The sequence below is a fragment of the Cetorhinus maximus genome, chromosome 24 (assembly GCF_964194155.1).
Source record: "Cetorhinus maximus chromosome 24, sCetMax3.hap1.1, whole genome shotgun sequence".
NCBI classification, from domain to species: domain Eukaryota; kingdom Metazoa; phylum Chordata; class Chondrichthyes; order Lamniformes; family Cetorhinidae; genus Cetorhinus; species Cetorhinus maximus.
The window spans coordinates 10,398,628-10,413,854 of record NC_135902.1 but is presented as its reverse complement, the minus strand read 5'-3'; the positions used below and the strand labels follow the sequence as shown (position 1 = coordinate 10,413,854).

The following is a 15,227-nucleotide window of genomic DNA, read 5'->3' as shown; positions in this document are numbered from 1 at the left end:
AGCCAGACACTAAACCAGAATCCCTACAGGAGGCAAAAACCAAATTGCAGCCCATTAACCTCTGAGCAATGAGATTTGTAAAAAGTGCCTGAGTTTCAGCAAATAAATTCTCAGGTTATAGAGGTGAACAGGGAGGGTTAAGACCGATGCTAACCTGATCTGTTTGCAATCTGAAAAAATTGCCTATTGAAAGCCTTTGTGGAAAACAACAGGAAGATGGGGCCAGGGAGACGCACAGAACACCCCTACCGGTAACCAAGGGCAGCTTGGCTGTTACTAACAATCTGGGAGCTAACAGTCAGGTAAACCAACCAAACCCCTTGGATGATATGTAATCCAGCGTTACAGAAAGTGGCACAGGGCCACTGACAAAAAAATCTGTCGTGACTACCACCAAAAATAAAGCAACTTCAGAACCTTGATGCCAGCCTAATCTTTTCTAATGAATGTAACCAACCACCTGAAAGGGGAATAAAAATGTACAAGGAGGTTATTCAGAGTCTAATGCAGTTTAGGATCGTTTGGGTTTCAAGACCACAGTAGAGCTGAGAGTGAATGGAAGTGAATGTTATTATTTTGTCGTCATTTTGTATTTTTTATTATATACCTTAGAATGAAATGAGAGTGAATCTCATTTAATTCCTCGTGCGATGCAGGGGTCATGATGACAGGAAATTGCGACAGAGTGAGGTCTACCTATAACTTCACCAGCTGACCAGCAACACACTGAAAATGTTTAAAAAGGACTTTTTAAAGACAATAAAAGACACTGACCAAAGATGGCTGCCATTGTAAGTGGACCACTTCTGAATAGTTACTATATGAACTGTACTGCTGACATGCCCTGACATGTTGCTCATGGAAATTCACACCTGGGGGTGTCAAGGTCCACTTCACAAAGGACTGTTGAAAGAAATGGACATGTCATTTGCATCTTTGACTTACCTCTCCAGCAGAGACCAAGAATCCATCAAGACAATGGGGAACTGCTAGTCAGCCAAGATATACAACCAACAGACATTCAAACCCCCTGTGGAAGATGAAAGAATCCCATCTCCTGTTGGTTTCCACTATCTTGAAATGCTTCAAAGTTTCTGAGATGATACATCAAAATGTGGTTACTTGTTCTACTGAAATGACTACAGCTGACGTGTCCAGCAAGCAAAGAAATGGGTTTGCCAAGCAGAAGCTGCTAATGGAGCAGTAAGGAATATCTCTCCTCCTTCTGCTTCCTGGCAATAAGCACAGCACCCAGTTCAAGAAATCAGCATACCCAAGACCTAGCAACAAACTGAGATCTTGTAAGAATTGCAACATTGTCCACATCTACCCGCTCCAAGAAACCAGATAACTTCAGTTGGCCACAATGTCTAACAATCTACACCTTAAAGACAAGCAAAGGACTTCTAACCGTATATTCTGACTTTTATTTGGACTCTAACTTTCCTTACTTCTGATACCTGTGTGTGTGTGTGATGTTGCATCTTTTACTTTTTTTTCTCCAGTTTAGTGGGTGATAAACTAGCTATTTCTTTGACTCAAGAAAACCTCTGGCTCCTTATTGTTCACTGCATAGATAGTAAAAAAGATATCTGGATTTGAAAAAGGCTTCCATGGGAGAAAGCATAAAACCTTTGTTACCAACAGAGGAGGCTGAACAGAGGGGAGGCAGTTCACTCCTCCTCACCTGGTCATAGCAGGCTATATGCCAACTCTGACCTTTCCTTAGAACAGGAGATGTAATTGACCTGAAATGTTAACCATGGTACTCAACAGGTCTGGCAATCTCTCCAGCATTTTTTTAAAAATTGCTAACTTCCTTTTTGAGTTTTGTTCATCTTTAACATGCAAAAACAGGAACTTCTTAAAGAATTTAGCATAGAAAGGGAGGAGGTTCTAAGTGGTCTGGCAGGCTTAAAAGTAAATAAATCTCCAGGCCCGGATGAAATGTATCCCAGCCTGTTGAGTGAGGAGATAGCAGGGGGCACTGGCAATAAATTTCAATACCTCTCTGGCCACAGGAGAGGTGTCAGAGGACTGGAGGACAGCCAATGTGGTACCGTTATTCAAGAAGGGAGGAAGGGATAAACCAGGGAACTACAGGCCAGTCAGTCTAACCTCAGTGGTGGGGAAACTATTGGAAGCAATTCCGAGGGACAGAATGAATCTACATTTGGAGAGGCAGGGATTAATCAAGGACAGTCAGCATGGTTTTGTTAAGGGGGGGTCATGTCTGACCAATCTGATTGAATTTTTCAAAGTGGTGACCAGGTGTGTAGATGAGGGCAATGCATTTGATGTAGTCTACTTGGACTTCAGCAAGGCTTTTGATAAGGTCCCGCATGGGAGGCTGATAATGAAGGTAAGAGCCCATGGGATCCAAGGCAATTTGGCAAATTGAATCCAGAATTGACTGAGTGGCAGGAAACAGAGGGTGATGGTCGAGGGGTGTTTTTGTGACTGGATGCCTGTGTCCAGTGGGGTTCCACAGGGATTGGTGTTGGGTCCCTTGCTGTTTGTGGTATATATAAACGATTTAGACTTGAATGTAGGAGGGTTGATCAGTAAGTTCGCGGATGACACGAAAATTGGTGGGGTGGTAAATAGTGAGGAGGATAGCCTTAGATTACAGGAGGATATAGGTGGGCTGGTCAGATGGGCTGATGAATGGCAAATGGAATTTAATCCGGATAAGTGTGAGGTGATGCACTTGGGCAGGACAAACATGGCACGGGAATACATGATGAATAGTAGGACCTTGGGAAGTACCGAGGATCAGAGGGACCTTGGTGTGCATGTCCACCGGTCCCTTAAGGTAGCGGGGACAGGTAGATGAGCTGGTTAAGAAGGCATATGGGATACTTGCATTTATTAGCCGAGGCATAGAATATAAGAGCAGGGGGGTTATGCTGGAACTGTATAAAATGCTGGTTAGGCCACAGTAGAGTATTGCATGCAGTTCTGGAATCTGCGTGATAGGAAGGATGTGATTGCGCTAGAGAGAGTGCAGAGGAGATTTACCAGGATGTTGTCCGGGCTGGAGAGTTTTAGTTAAGAGGAGAGATTGGATAGATTGGGGTTATTTTCCCTGGAGCAGAAGAGATTGAGGGGGGACATGATTGAGGTGTATAAAATTATGAGGGGCATAGATAGGGTAGACAGGAAGGAACTTTTCCCCTTGGTGGAGGAATCAATAACCAGGGGACATAGATTTAAGATAAGGGGCAGGAGGTTTAGAGGGGATGTGAGGAAGAATTTTTTTCACCCAGAGGGTGGCGGGAATCTGGAACTCACTGCCTGAAAGGGTGGTAAAGGCAGAAACCCTCATAACATTTAAGAAGTATTTGGATGTGCACTTGCGATGCCATGGCATATTAGGCTATGGGCCTAGTGCTAGAAAATGAGATTAGAATAGTTATGTACTTGTTTGACCAGCGCAGACTTGATGGGCCGAAGGGCCTTTTTCTGTGCTATAGACCTCTGGCTCTATGACTCTTCATACCCGCATTTGAGTGGAGAGTCAGATGGCGAGAAACTATTTCCACAGCTTACAAGGAGAACATCTCGGCTAGAAAAGTCAATTTTTTTTCATGTTTAACCAAAAAAAAGTTCTCATTATTTACAAATCTTTGAACACCCTTACCCTTCTCATCTCTGCAACATCTTTCAGCACTACTTTTCAGCAAAAGTCTCTAGCCCACCTCCCTCCCCAAACAAAATCAGCCTCTAGTTCCATCTTTAGATGGAGAGTTTCCATTTTAACCCCCTGCTCTAGACTGCCAGGATTAAAACCTCCACCTTGATGCTTCTCTCAAAACCTTTCTAATAACCCAGTTGTTTGGCCAGGCCTTCAGGCCTCTCTGCCCATCCTTCCCTACTGCTCAGCATTCCTTTTTGTCTGCAAGGAGCCTTATTAAATTGGTGTGTATCATTGCATGTTGTGTTTGAAACTTAACTGAAATTTGTTTGGGTTAGAACTGAAGAAATGGTCTTGTAACCATGTCCAGCTGAGGAAGAATTATTTAACAAACCTGCTCCGAAAATGAACTTTACGACAAATATTTAGGCTTTAAGACCAAATAAACATAAAAGAGTAAAATGCCCTTGATAAGTCACTCAGTAGAAAATTAAATACTTAAACTAACAAGTCAGTGTTCCACCAAGCCTGGTCCACTCCTCCATCACCCCCAATACCTCAACCCCCTCCCAAGGCACCTTCCCATGCAATTGCAGAAGGTGCAACACCTGTCCCTTTACTTCCCCCCTCCTCACCGTACAAGGGCCCAAACATTCCTTTCAAGTGAAGCAGCATTTCACTAGCACTTCCCTTAATTTAGTCTACTGCATTCACTGCTCCCAATGCGGCCTCCTCTACATTGGGGAGACCAAACACAGACTGGGTGACTGCTTTGCGGTCAAGCATGACCCAGACCTTTCTGTCGCTTGCCATTTCAACACTCCACCCTGCTCTCATGCCAACATGTCCGTCCTTGGCCTGCTGCAATGTTCCAGTGAAGCTCAATGCAAACTGGAGGAACAGCACCTCATCTTCCGACTAGGCACTTTACAGCCTTCTGGACTTAACATTGAGTTCACCAACTTCAGACCATGAACTCTTTCCTCCATCCTCACCCCTTTTTGATCCCCCTTTTTCAAATATTTATTTTTAAATTTTTATATACGTATATTTTCCCACCTATTTCTATTATTATTTTAAAAATTTATTTCCATTCATTGTATTATCCCCACCTTTTCGCCTATGTCGATCTTTTCTCCCATACCATCCCCTCCCCCCGCCCCACCCCCACTAGGGCCATCTGTCACTTGCTCATCCTGCTTTCTACTCTTGATATCATCATTAGCACCTCCTTTAGCCAGTATCATTACCATCAACACCCCTTCGACCTTTTATTTATGACATCTTTTGCAATCTCTCCTTTGCCTCGACCTATCACTCATCTTGTATCCAGCTTCACATGTCCCACCCCCCCCTTAAACAGTATATATTTCACCATATTTCTACTTCCCTTTAGTTCTGAAGAAGAGTCATATGGACTCAAAACATTAACTCTGTCTTTCTCTCCACAGATGCTGTCAGACCTGCTAATTTTTTCCAGCAATTTTTGTTTAAGTCAGTGTTTCCCTTTCTCCATTAAAAGAAAATCACTATAATTTAGACTGACAATACAGGGAAAACAGCATGCAAAATGTTGAAGTCACAGAATATGTGGGCATGTTGTTTGACACCATTTTAATGAGGTAACCTTACCAGAGTCTAATTACAGCTATTGCAATGCAAGATTTTGAAAACCTTTCCAACTACTGCATGGTCACATCTGGAAACACAAATTTCACTCCTGAACTTTGTGTTGAAGGAGCTAACAGGGCAGTTTGTGCTCTAATCACATCACGTTATCGAGGATTCTGATGCCACATAATGGAACACAGCACATTCTTCCAGGGACAAATATTTCCTTTGTTGTTGGGGAAACGGAAACCAGCAGTAAAACTTCAGACCTACAAAATCTGCTTTGCTAAAGCAGGTCAAATAGGTATCTGCAGCACAATGACGACCAAAATAAACTTGTGCTTTTATGTCTCCTTCCTAGTTATTTAGAAATTTTGTCCTGTTATTCCAGATTATATAATTAATGAAATGTTTTATTTGAAGATGCTCTGATTGACATCTCCATCTTCCTTTTCCACATCAGATGCCACATCCCATAATTAGGTGCATCATTGTAAATTAAAAACTTTTAAGAAGTAGTGGGGATAATGCTGATTTTGATTTATAAAATTAATAGGCAAGAACTTGTTGGTATGAGTTGATAAATGCTTAATATATCGGGCTGACGTTTTGCTATTTTAATCCAAGATGTTACCCCTTTAGTTAAAATAGCAGCCAGAGGAATGTTATAACACTGATTTAAAAAAAAATCAAAATACTTCGATGCATGAGAAAGCATCCAATGTACATTTTTAAATGTAGGATGTTTTATAAACAGCTCCAAAATTCCTCATCAGAACCATTAAATAGCTTCGATGTAAATGCGAAACCTACCATTGATCATAATCATCCGACCACAAGTTTGGCTTTGCATTCGGCTGTCGTGTGGATTTTAGGGTCATTTACAGACATGTCCAAATTTTGCTGGGCATCTTGTACCTTGGAAACATTAGACATTGTTAGACAATACTAAAATATATAGATAGATAGATTCAACTTGTATTAAGTAATTTACATTGCTACTAAAAATACAAGTACAGAAGTAATGCATTGCACATTTAAACATTAGCTAAAGTATATCACAGACCTTCCTCTGATTTTGGTTTTTAAGGTGCTTTGACCCACTGGAACCTTTTTCCGTCACATTTTTGCGGCCTCAATATCGTTTCTACTTCCAATCGTCGTGTTTTTTTTATATATATATAAAGTGCACAGCGACTTTATTGTTCCTGTTTCGCACGATGTAATCTTCTTCAGCATCTGGCTGTTTCGCTTCAGCTGCTCAGTCTCTTCGTCTTTCATTTTTCTTAGCAGTCAATTTGTCAACTGTTGATCGTAGCAACCCTTATTCAAGCCAAATACGAGAGAATCTTTATTTTATAATCCTGTGTATCAGGAAGCCTGATAAATGTTTTATACGGAATACTTAATACCAATGCACTGCTTTGGTGGGCTGCTGGATTTAACTAGCCTGCTCCCTCCCTCCCCCCTAAAAAAAAACTCCTAAAATGTCTTTAAAAGCTCAAATAAATAGGTTCCCGAATCAGATAGTGCATACAATGTTATCTTAATTCAGGTTTGTGCATAATCTGACATCCAAAAGGCTTAATTCAAAACTGGTGCAACATTTGAAATAACTTTTTGATTAATGTTCTTTGAATATCATAGAATATCCGAACTGGATACTATAGTATCGAATATGCAGCCCGAACACTTCATTACCTCAGTTGGGTCTGTAGACTCGGCGTTCCTTAGTGGCTGTGTGGTGACTGTCTCCCAGATGCTGCCTCAACCTGTTCAGTCTGATCTCAAGTATCGGAGTGCCGAGTAATCTTCTCGCTCTTTGCATATACAGCAAATTAATCCTCTGTAGGGTAAGAAATTGGTTTCGATTATCAGCGAAAGAAACCATATGTCATATTTCTGCGGAATACTATTAATAGCATGTTAAATATCCGCTAATTCAATGAGTTGCTATATCTGTTCAAGAGGCTGTAACTGGCTGGTGTCAGATTTCGAATGTAGAAATCTTAAGATTTAACTTCCGATACTCAACTCACCATGGTTACATTATATTAAAAAAAAATTGACAATCCGACAGACATTCCCATCGTCTCACACAAACTGAAATCGTCCAACAAACCAAAACGAACATTAAATAGTGGTAAAAGCAAAATACTGCGGATGCTGGAAATCTGAAACAAAAACAGAAAATGCTGGGAAAACTCAGCAGGTCCAGCAGCACCTGTGGAGAGAAAAAAAAAGTTAATGTTTCGAGTCCTGATGACTCTTCTTCAGAGTGGATTCGCTGAATTGTTGGCTTAATTATGTAAATGTGTCTCAGTTTTTAACCTGCTGCCGTTTCGTGGTTGGGATTGTTTAAAATTTGCATTTATAATAGCAACTTGTGAAACTGAATGAAAACAAGCACTCACATATGACATTTCTCTCCAAATTATAGTACAACAGTCTGATTACAGTTGAAGCCAAATGCGAAATAGAAAATTTTGCAGAACTGTCAAAATGTTCTATTGAGAGACTAACGCTACAGGATTAAAAACAGAAAACATAGTGAAAATACTCAGCAGCTCTGGTGGAATAGTTTCTCTCTCCACAGATGCTTCCAAACCTGTTCAGTATTTCTAGCATTTTCAGTTATTTCGGATTTCCAGCACTCACAATACTTTGCTTTACTATTTAGGATTATTTGTCCTAACTTAATGAATGAAAGCTTTCAAACTGAGATAAGGGTGGGGTTGAATGGATTAATATAAAAGAAGTGACTCTCCAAAACATTAATACTCCCAAACCATACACATGCTAGGAATCCCTTATTATTTATTTTAATGACCCAATGGTGTCTACCATTTAGCTGCCTTAATGTGTTTTCTGGTGTCTGGAAGGTCATTGATCTTAACAAATTTTGCATGCAGTATAATTTTGTAATACCTTCAAAGTAACTATTGGCATTTGTTATATAATTCAATGCCTACTCATTGATTCTGATGAGTTCCTGTTTTTAAAATTTGCACACCATTATCCTATATAAACTTGAACATATCCAAAACTTTGCTGTCAGTATCCCCATAACAGGCAATCTCAATCACTCGTCACCATATGTTTCCTGACTTACATTGCTGGGGAGTCAATGCCCCAATTTTAAAATTCTCATCTTTGTTTTCAAATCCTTCCATGTTACTGTTAAAACTCTAGGTTTAGTTAAGGCTGACTTCAATGCAATGTGACAAAATTGTCCATGGTAAACTGGACAAGTTTGGTAATGGGTAAAATGACAGGAGGTGTTCAAAAAGAATTTCATATGTTACAGAAACAAAATTTGTACCCCTAACAATAAGAACTTTATTTGTCAAGAGGAAAAAAGCCATGGATAGCTAAAAGGGTAAGGGACAATATAAAAATAAGAGTCATAACTAGCACACAGGAAGATAGTTATGGCTGTTGGAGGCCAAACATCTCAGTCTCAAGACATCACTGCAGGAGTTCCTCAAGGTTGAGTTCAAGGCCCAATCATCTTCAACTGCATCATCGATGATCTTCAAGCCATCATAAGATCAGAAGTGGGGATGTTCACCCATGATTATACAATTTATTTTTCTTTGTTTTTGGTTTCTGACAAATTCACACCTCTTTGGTGTCACTCCTGCCACTCCTGTATTGGAGGAAGAAGTGCAATGCAAACAAATCCTCAATTCTATGCGCTAATTCTATGAAATATAAAAAAAGACAACACAACTTTATAAATATCCCAATACCCAAATCTAACTGCTAAAATACTAGCCACCGTATCACACTGTATACCTTTCTGGTGTAAATTAGACTGCATAGTTCCACTTTCAGCTGCAAACTTAGTACAATATGTTTTATTAAACATGCTCCACCGATTGCAGGAATCTTTCCCCACGCTCCTGACACAAACCATTAGCATGTTTCCCTATTAAATAGGGAGACTTATTTAACTCTGTGCCCAATCCTAATCCTGCTCATAATCACCTCATCCCTTCTACACTTCCCAGTTAATTTACTAGATAACTCACATTGTTTTGAATCTGATATAAATGTCTTACTTTCTCGTCCATATTTGTTGCCATTATACATATAGTTTATCCTTAATAATAGATATAATTTTACGTCTTCCCTAATGAAATCTCAATATTTGGAATCAAGTGACTTATAGAACTTTTAGCCAATGAATCTGCTGCCTTCTGCCCTACCACATCTTATGTGCTGGCATCCATAAAAAAAAACCCCACCACACTACTCAACGGTTGTATGTTATACAATAAATGAAAAATTTCAAAAATAAAATCCTGTCTGGATTCAGAAAAGAAAGATTGGATAGAGATCAATGCTGATGATGAATCAGAACAAATGACAACTCTCAATGGCTTTACCTCCACTGCCCAGTCTAAAGCTAACATAATTGCCATCGACTCAACTGAAAATGCTGATAAACTATCAGACAACTTTTTTGCAATCTTAACGTTAAATTCAGGAATAAGAATGGCTGAACCTGTCCTTCCTATCCCAGGGTCCCTAGAACCATCAGTATAAAGTTGAATATAAGCAAACCTATTCTTATACAAAACTAGGCAGATTAAAACCTAAACTATTTCCTTTAAATTTGTCCAGTATTGTAAAATCAACCTCTGGATAATGATTACACAATGTTCACCACTATTTTTTAAATATGTGCTCAATTAATGCCCTCCACCTATGTGTACTTAACCTCAATTGATACAATTAACATCTGGGAGTGACAAATACCCAGGACCAGATAGTTTCCATCCCTAGGCTTTAATGGATGTAGGTGAGAACATTTCACAATCCCTAACTATAATATTTCAAAATTCTCTTAATTCGGGCACTATTCCTCTAGAATAGAAAATTGACATGCACTCCATTACCTATGAAGGATGAGTGAGGAAAACCAGGGAACAATAGGCCAGTCGGCCTAACATCTTTCACTGGGAAACTACTAAAGCCTATAATTAAAGATAGGGTGACTGAACACCATGAAAATGTTCGGCTGATCAGGGAGAGCCAGCATGAATTTGTAAGTGGGAGGTCATGCCTGAAAAAACTGATTGTATGTTTTGTAGAAGTGACTAAAGTAATGAGCAGGGGAATGACAATAGATGTTATAGTATATAAATGGGATTCCAGAAGGCATTAGGAAAAGGCCCTCATAAGAGACTATTTGCTAAAGTTCAAGCTCACAGAATTGAAGGAAAATTAATGAACTGGTTCTGAAATTGTCTCAATGGCAGGACAGAGAGTCGAGATAATGGGCAGGTATTCTAATTACAGGATGTGACTAATGGTATCCTTTAAAGATCTGTGTTCCGGCCTCAGCTGTTCACTGTGTTTATTAACAACTTAAATGATGGGATAGAAAGCCTCATTTCCAAATTTATTGATGTCAAAAAAGTAGGTGGGATTATTAGCGGAATATATTGAAGTATAAGTGTATAAAGCAATATTGATAGATTAAGTGAATGGCCAAAACTGTGACACACAGGGGAAAATTTTCCCCCTCCATTGTGGGGGAAGTGCAGGAACGGGCGTGGGCAGACACACCTCCAATCGGCGCCCCTGATCGGGGGGGGCACGCCACCATTTTACGTGGGTGGGCCAATTAAGGCCCGCCCAGTGTCATGTCCACCAGGAAGTGCTATGCACTCCCTGTGCGGGCAGGGGGATTCCCTCAGCCGAGAGTGCGCTCTTTTGCGCATGCACACGAAAGAGCGCACTGATCTCCCTGAGGCTAAGTGCTGCCTCAGGGAGTTCAGCTCCAAATTTTAAAATGGTAAGCAAATGAGAACAACATTTCCCTGGCACGTCCCCTCATGTGACACCATCACATGAGTTGGGACATGCCCATCACTTTTACTGAAACCTTTATTAAATATTTAAAAACCCTCATGAAACCTCATCCCAGCCGTGGATGAGGTTTCATGCTTTTTCTGAAGCCCGCCAGGGCTCCCAGCCTGCCCGCCAACCCTAAGGTTGGATGGGCAGGTCCAGTAATTAGGTTAATTACTTTTTAAATGGCCTCAATAGGCCGTTGACAGGTCGGTGGGCGCACAGCTGACTCAGCTGCACCATTGCTGACCTGAAATGGAAATGACGTGGGGTCACGTCGGGAGTTCCACCCGATGTCATCCCGCGTCATTTTACGCGTCGACGACCGGGCCCCGCCCCCGCTCGCCATCCGGAAGATCCTCCCCATAGTTTTCAATAAAGGCAAACGTGAGGTCATCCTTTTTGGGCCTAAAAAAGATAGAACAGGGTCCTTTCTAAATGACAAAAAGTTAGAAACAGTGGTGGTCCAAATAGACTTCAGGGTCCAAGTCGATCAGTCATTAAAATGTCATAGACAGGCACAGGAAATAATCAAAAAGACTTATGGAATGCTGACCTTTATATTTGGGGAATAGAATACAAGGGCATGGAAGTCATGTTTCAGCTATACAAAGCCCTGGTTACACCACACTTGCTTCACTGTGAGCAGTTCTGGGCACCACACCTTAGGAAGAATGTATTGACCTTGAAAGGGATTTCAATGTAACTTTACCAGGATGATACCTGGGCTCAAACTGTTAAATTACAAGGAGAGATTGCACAAATTAGCATTGAACTTCCTGGAATTTAGAAGATTAAGGGCTGATTTGATCAAGGTTTTCAAGATGTATTAAGGGGAGCAGATAGGGTAGAATACTTCCAACTGGAAGTTCCCCTCCAAGTCACACACCATCCTAACTTGGAAATATATCGCTGTTCCTTCACTGTCGCTGGGTCAAAATCCTGGAACTCCCTCCCTAACAGCACTGTGGGTGTACCTACACCACATGGACTGCTGTGGTTCAAGAAGGCAGCTCAACACCACCTTCTCAAGGGCAACTAGGGCTGGGCAATAAATGTTGGCCTAGACAGTGAAGCCTACACCCTGTGAATGAATAAATAAAAAGATAGAGGAACTACTTCCACTGGTTGAGGAGTCTAGGACTCGAGGTCATAATCAAACATTAGAGCCAGAATATAATCAAAAACATGATCAAATATCAAATAGAAACATAATCAAACATTAGAGCCAGATCTTCCAGAAGTGAAATTAGGAAACATTTGTACACACACAGGGTGGTGGGAGTTTGGAACTCTCTTCCATAAATGGCAATTGATGCTAGATCAATTGCAAATTTTAAACCTGAGATTGATAGATTTTTGTTTCCCAAAGCTATTAAAGGATGTGAGGGGTCGGGAAGGTAAATATATAGAGTTAGGTCACGATCAGCCATGATCTCATTGAATGGTAGAACAGGCTTGAAAGGCTAATGTCCTCCTCCTGTTCATATGTTCCTAGTTCTGGAACATCCTCCAACCTCTCAACCCTCCCTTTTCTCTGCACTCTTTATTTCTGGCCTTTTGTACACCTCAAATTTTAATTCCTCCAACCACTAACGACTAAGCTTTCAGCTGCCTAGGTCCTAAACTCTGGAACTACCTCCCTAAACCCCTGTGCCTCTCTTATTTTCCTTTACTAAGCTTTCTAACACCAACCTCTTTGACCGAGCTTTTGATCATCCATCCTAATATCTCCTTATGCAGCTGAGCTCAAATTTTGTTTGATTGTGTTCATCTGAGCATCTTGGGATCTTTTGTTATGTTAAAAGCGCTACATGAATGCAAGTTTTATTATTGTTTCAATATTTAATTCAAATACCCTTTTGCATTGAATAGCTTGCACCTATTTAAGAAAATAGTTAACATGTTTAACGATAACATTGTTGACCCTTTTATAAAGATCACAGTGTACTTGGCAGTCAGATTAATATTGAAAGCAGATTAACATGTTTGTACTACCCACCAGTAAATTGCAAACCCTTGCAAAATTGCCATTTATGAGAAGATTGTATCCTAATCGTATTGTCAGTGTCTACCTTCCTTTTATATGGCTGGTTTAAAAAAATTATTGAAAAATGACAATTTTTCTTTGGGCTCAAAAATGTAACATTTAATTAAAAACTAAACTACATTAAATGTTACACTAAGCTATGTACTGACCTCGCTGATGGGTAAAAGGACATTCATGCCAGTGAACGTGCTACATTTAAGTTGGTAGTAACACAAATATTTTGCTTTCAGTTGCTTCTGCCTTGCTTCAAGTGGAAAAGAATAAATTCACCCTTTAAAGCAGTTGGAATTACAATACTGTACTTTGTGCTAAGAAATTGTTTAAGGAAACATTGTTTTAATAGGTAATGTATAACAACACGATCAAGTATTGATCTTGCTTTTCTCTTTTGTAACAGTGGCTTTTTTAAATTACGAACTTCAGTACATAATCACCTAAAAGAATTTTGGTTCCGTGAAGATATATGATTGTTTGTCGGCAGCCCTACAGAGACAGCATTACAGAGGTGCCTTTAAAATGCTAAGTTTATCATTGCTGGGATTTTTGAAAGTTATCCAATATGTGAAGTTAATAGGACAGCTATGCCAAAGATCTACTCAGTCCGTTTAGCAGCAAAGCTCCTTGAGCAGAACACTGTGAAAGGAATAAAAACTAAATACTGAAATAAACTGAGATAAACTGATTCTTTTCATAGCGGCTTGTTTGCAAACAAGCTGAGGGAAAAATATTGCACTTTGCAAAGACAATTAAGAAGCACCAACAATACTCCACAATTTTAATGGCCCGCGTTAATTCTCAAAAGGTGATTTAACAGTGACACATATTTTGCTAAAGTTGGATATTTGTTAGTATGCATTTATACTAATACAAGAAAAAGGAACAGTTGGCAAGCTGAGACAAGTACATAGAGTGCCACAGAGAGTGGAGGAAATTCAAACTTGACCTAAACAATATATGCACGGGTTACCATCAGTGTCAAGTCATTTTTACGAGGCCTACCAGTCATTTTTCTGTGATAGGCATATGTTCATATGAGAAAGCTGAACTAAAGAGTTTGAGCAAACCTTATGTTTTGTTCGTGCATGTACTCCTTAACTTTCTGTTTTCACGATTTTTGGTTACACTCTATAAAAATGCCAACATAAACGAAAGTCATTAACAATATTGGCGGCAGGAGTAGAGCAAGGTTCTGAACTTCCTTGCAACTCTTGTCACCATTTTGTTTGCTATCAAGACTGGGAGGGGGGAAGGGGAGCAGGATTAAGAAACATGCTGACATTCAATCTGCTACTATCATAGCATGTTTCAAATTCAGAACTGAAAAATGATCCCCAAGTACTTAACCGACACATAAATTGGCTTCGGTTACCAAAGGTTAGATTTTTGTCTGCAACAATAACAGTAAATAAATTTACAAATTCGATGCTAAACTTATGTGGGTGGCATTTTGCTGCAGTGGTAAGTTTTCTCGTTTAGCTAACCTATGGAGTTTATTTTTGTCTTCAATTACTTTGGGGGAAGGCTTGATCTGTTTTAGGTGCAGCAAAGCTATCAAGCAGAGCAAATGAATACAGAGAAAATCTCCTGGCGGAATTTTACGGCCGCATCGCGGTGGAGGTGGGGCTGTAAAAAGGGGCGAGCCAATCGGTGGGACCTTAAAATCCCGCTGGCATAAAATTCCGCCCTCCACCCGTAGTGGTATTTTGCAAAACATACATACTGAACGTATTCTCATCTCTAGTCTTTCTTTTTCTGGTGTCACTTTCTTTCATCAAGACAGCACCGTGGCCATAGAAACCAGGGCCAGAATTTTCCCGTTGGCATGCAGGGGTGGACCCCACACACCTGCGCGTAAAATGACGCACGGTAATATCGGGCAAGTGTCCTGTAGTCACCACGCGCCATCACAATATTTCGCTGGGTGGGCACACATCGGATATCATCACGCATTAATTAACAGGCCAGTTAAGGTCCTTGAGGCGCCTATTGACGGTGATTTTTTGGCACCCGTTCGATCTTCGGGTCGGCGCGTGGGCGCAGTGGGCAAGCGGGTAGGACACATTTGTA

General features: G+C 40.4%; 1 long non-coding RNA gene across 1 annotated transcript in view; it reads right to left on the bottom strand.

The window, feature by feature from the left end:
* LOC144699640 (uncharacterized) overlaps window positions 1-7,006 on the bottom strand; it is a 63,483-nt gene extending 56,477 nt beyond the window's left edge. The window contains exons 1-3 of the long non-coding RNA XR_013580578.1: window positions 6,950-7,006; window positions 6,315-6,628; window positions 6,062-6,166 (exon numbers count right to left, since the gene is read on the bottom strand). This is a non-coding gene — a long non-coding RNA (uncharacterized LOC144699640). The remainder of the gene's footprint in view (window positions 1-6,061; window positions 6,167-6,314; window positions 6,629-6,949) is intronic.
* Between the last annotated feature and the right edge of the window lie 8,221 nt (window positions 7,007-15,227).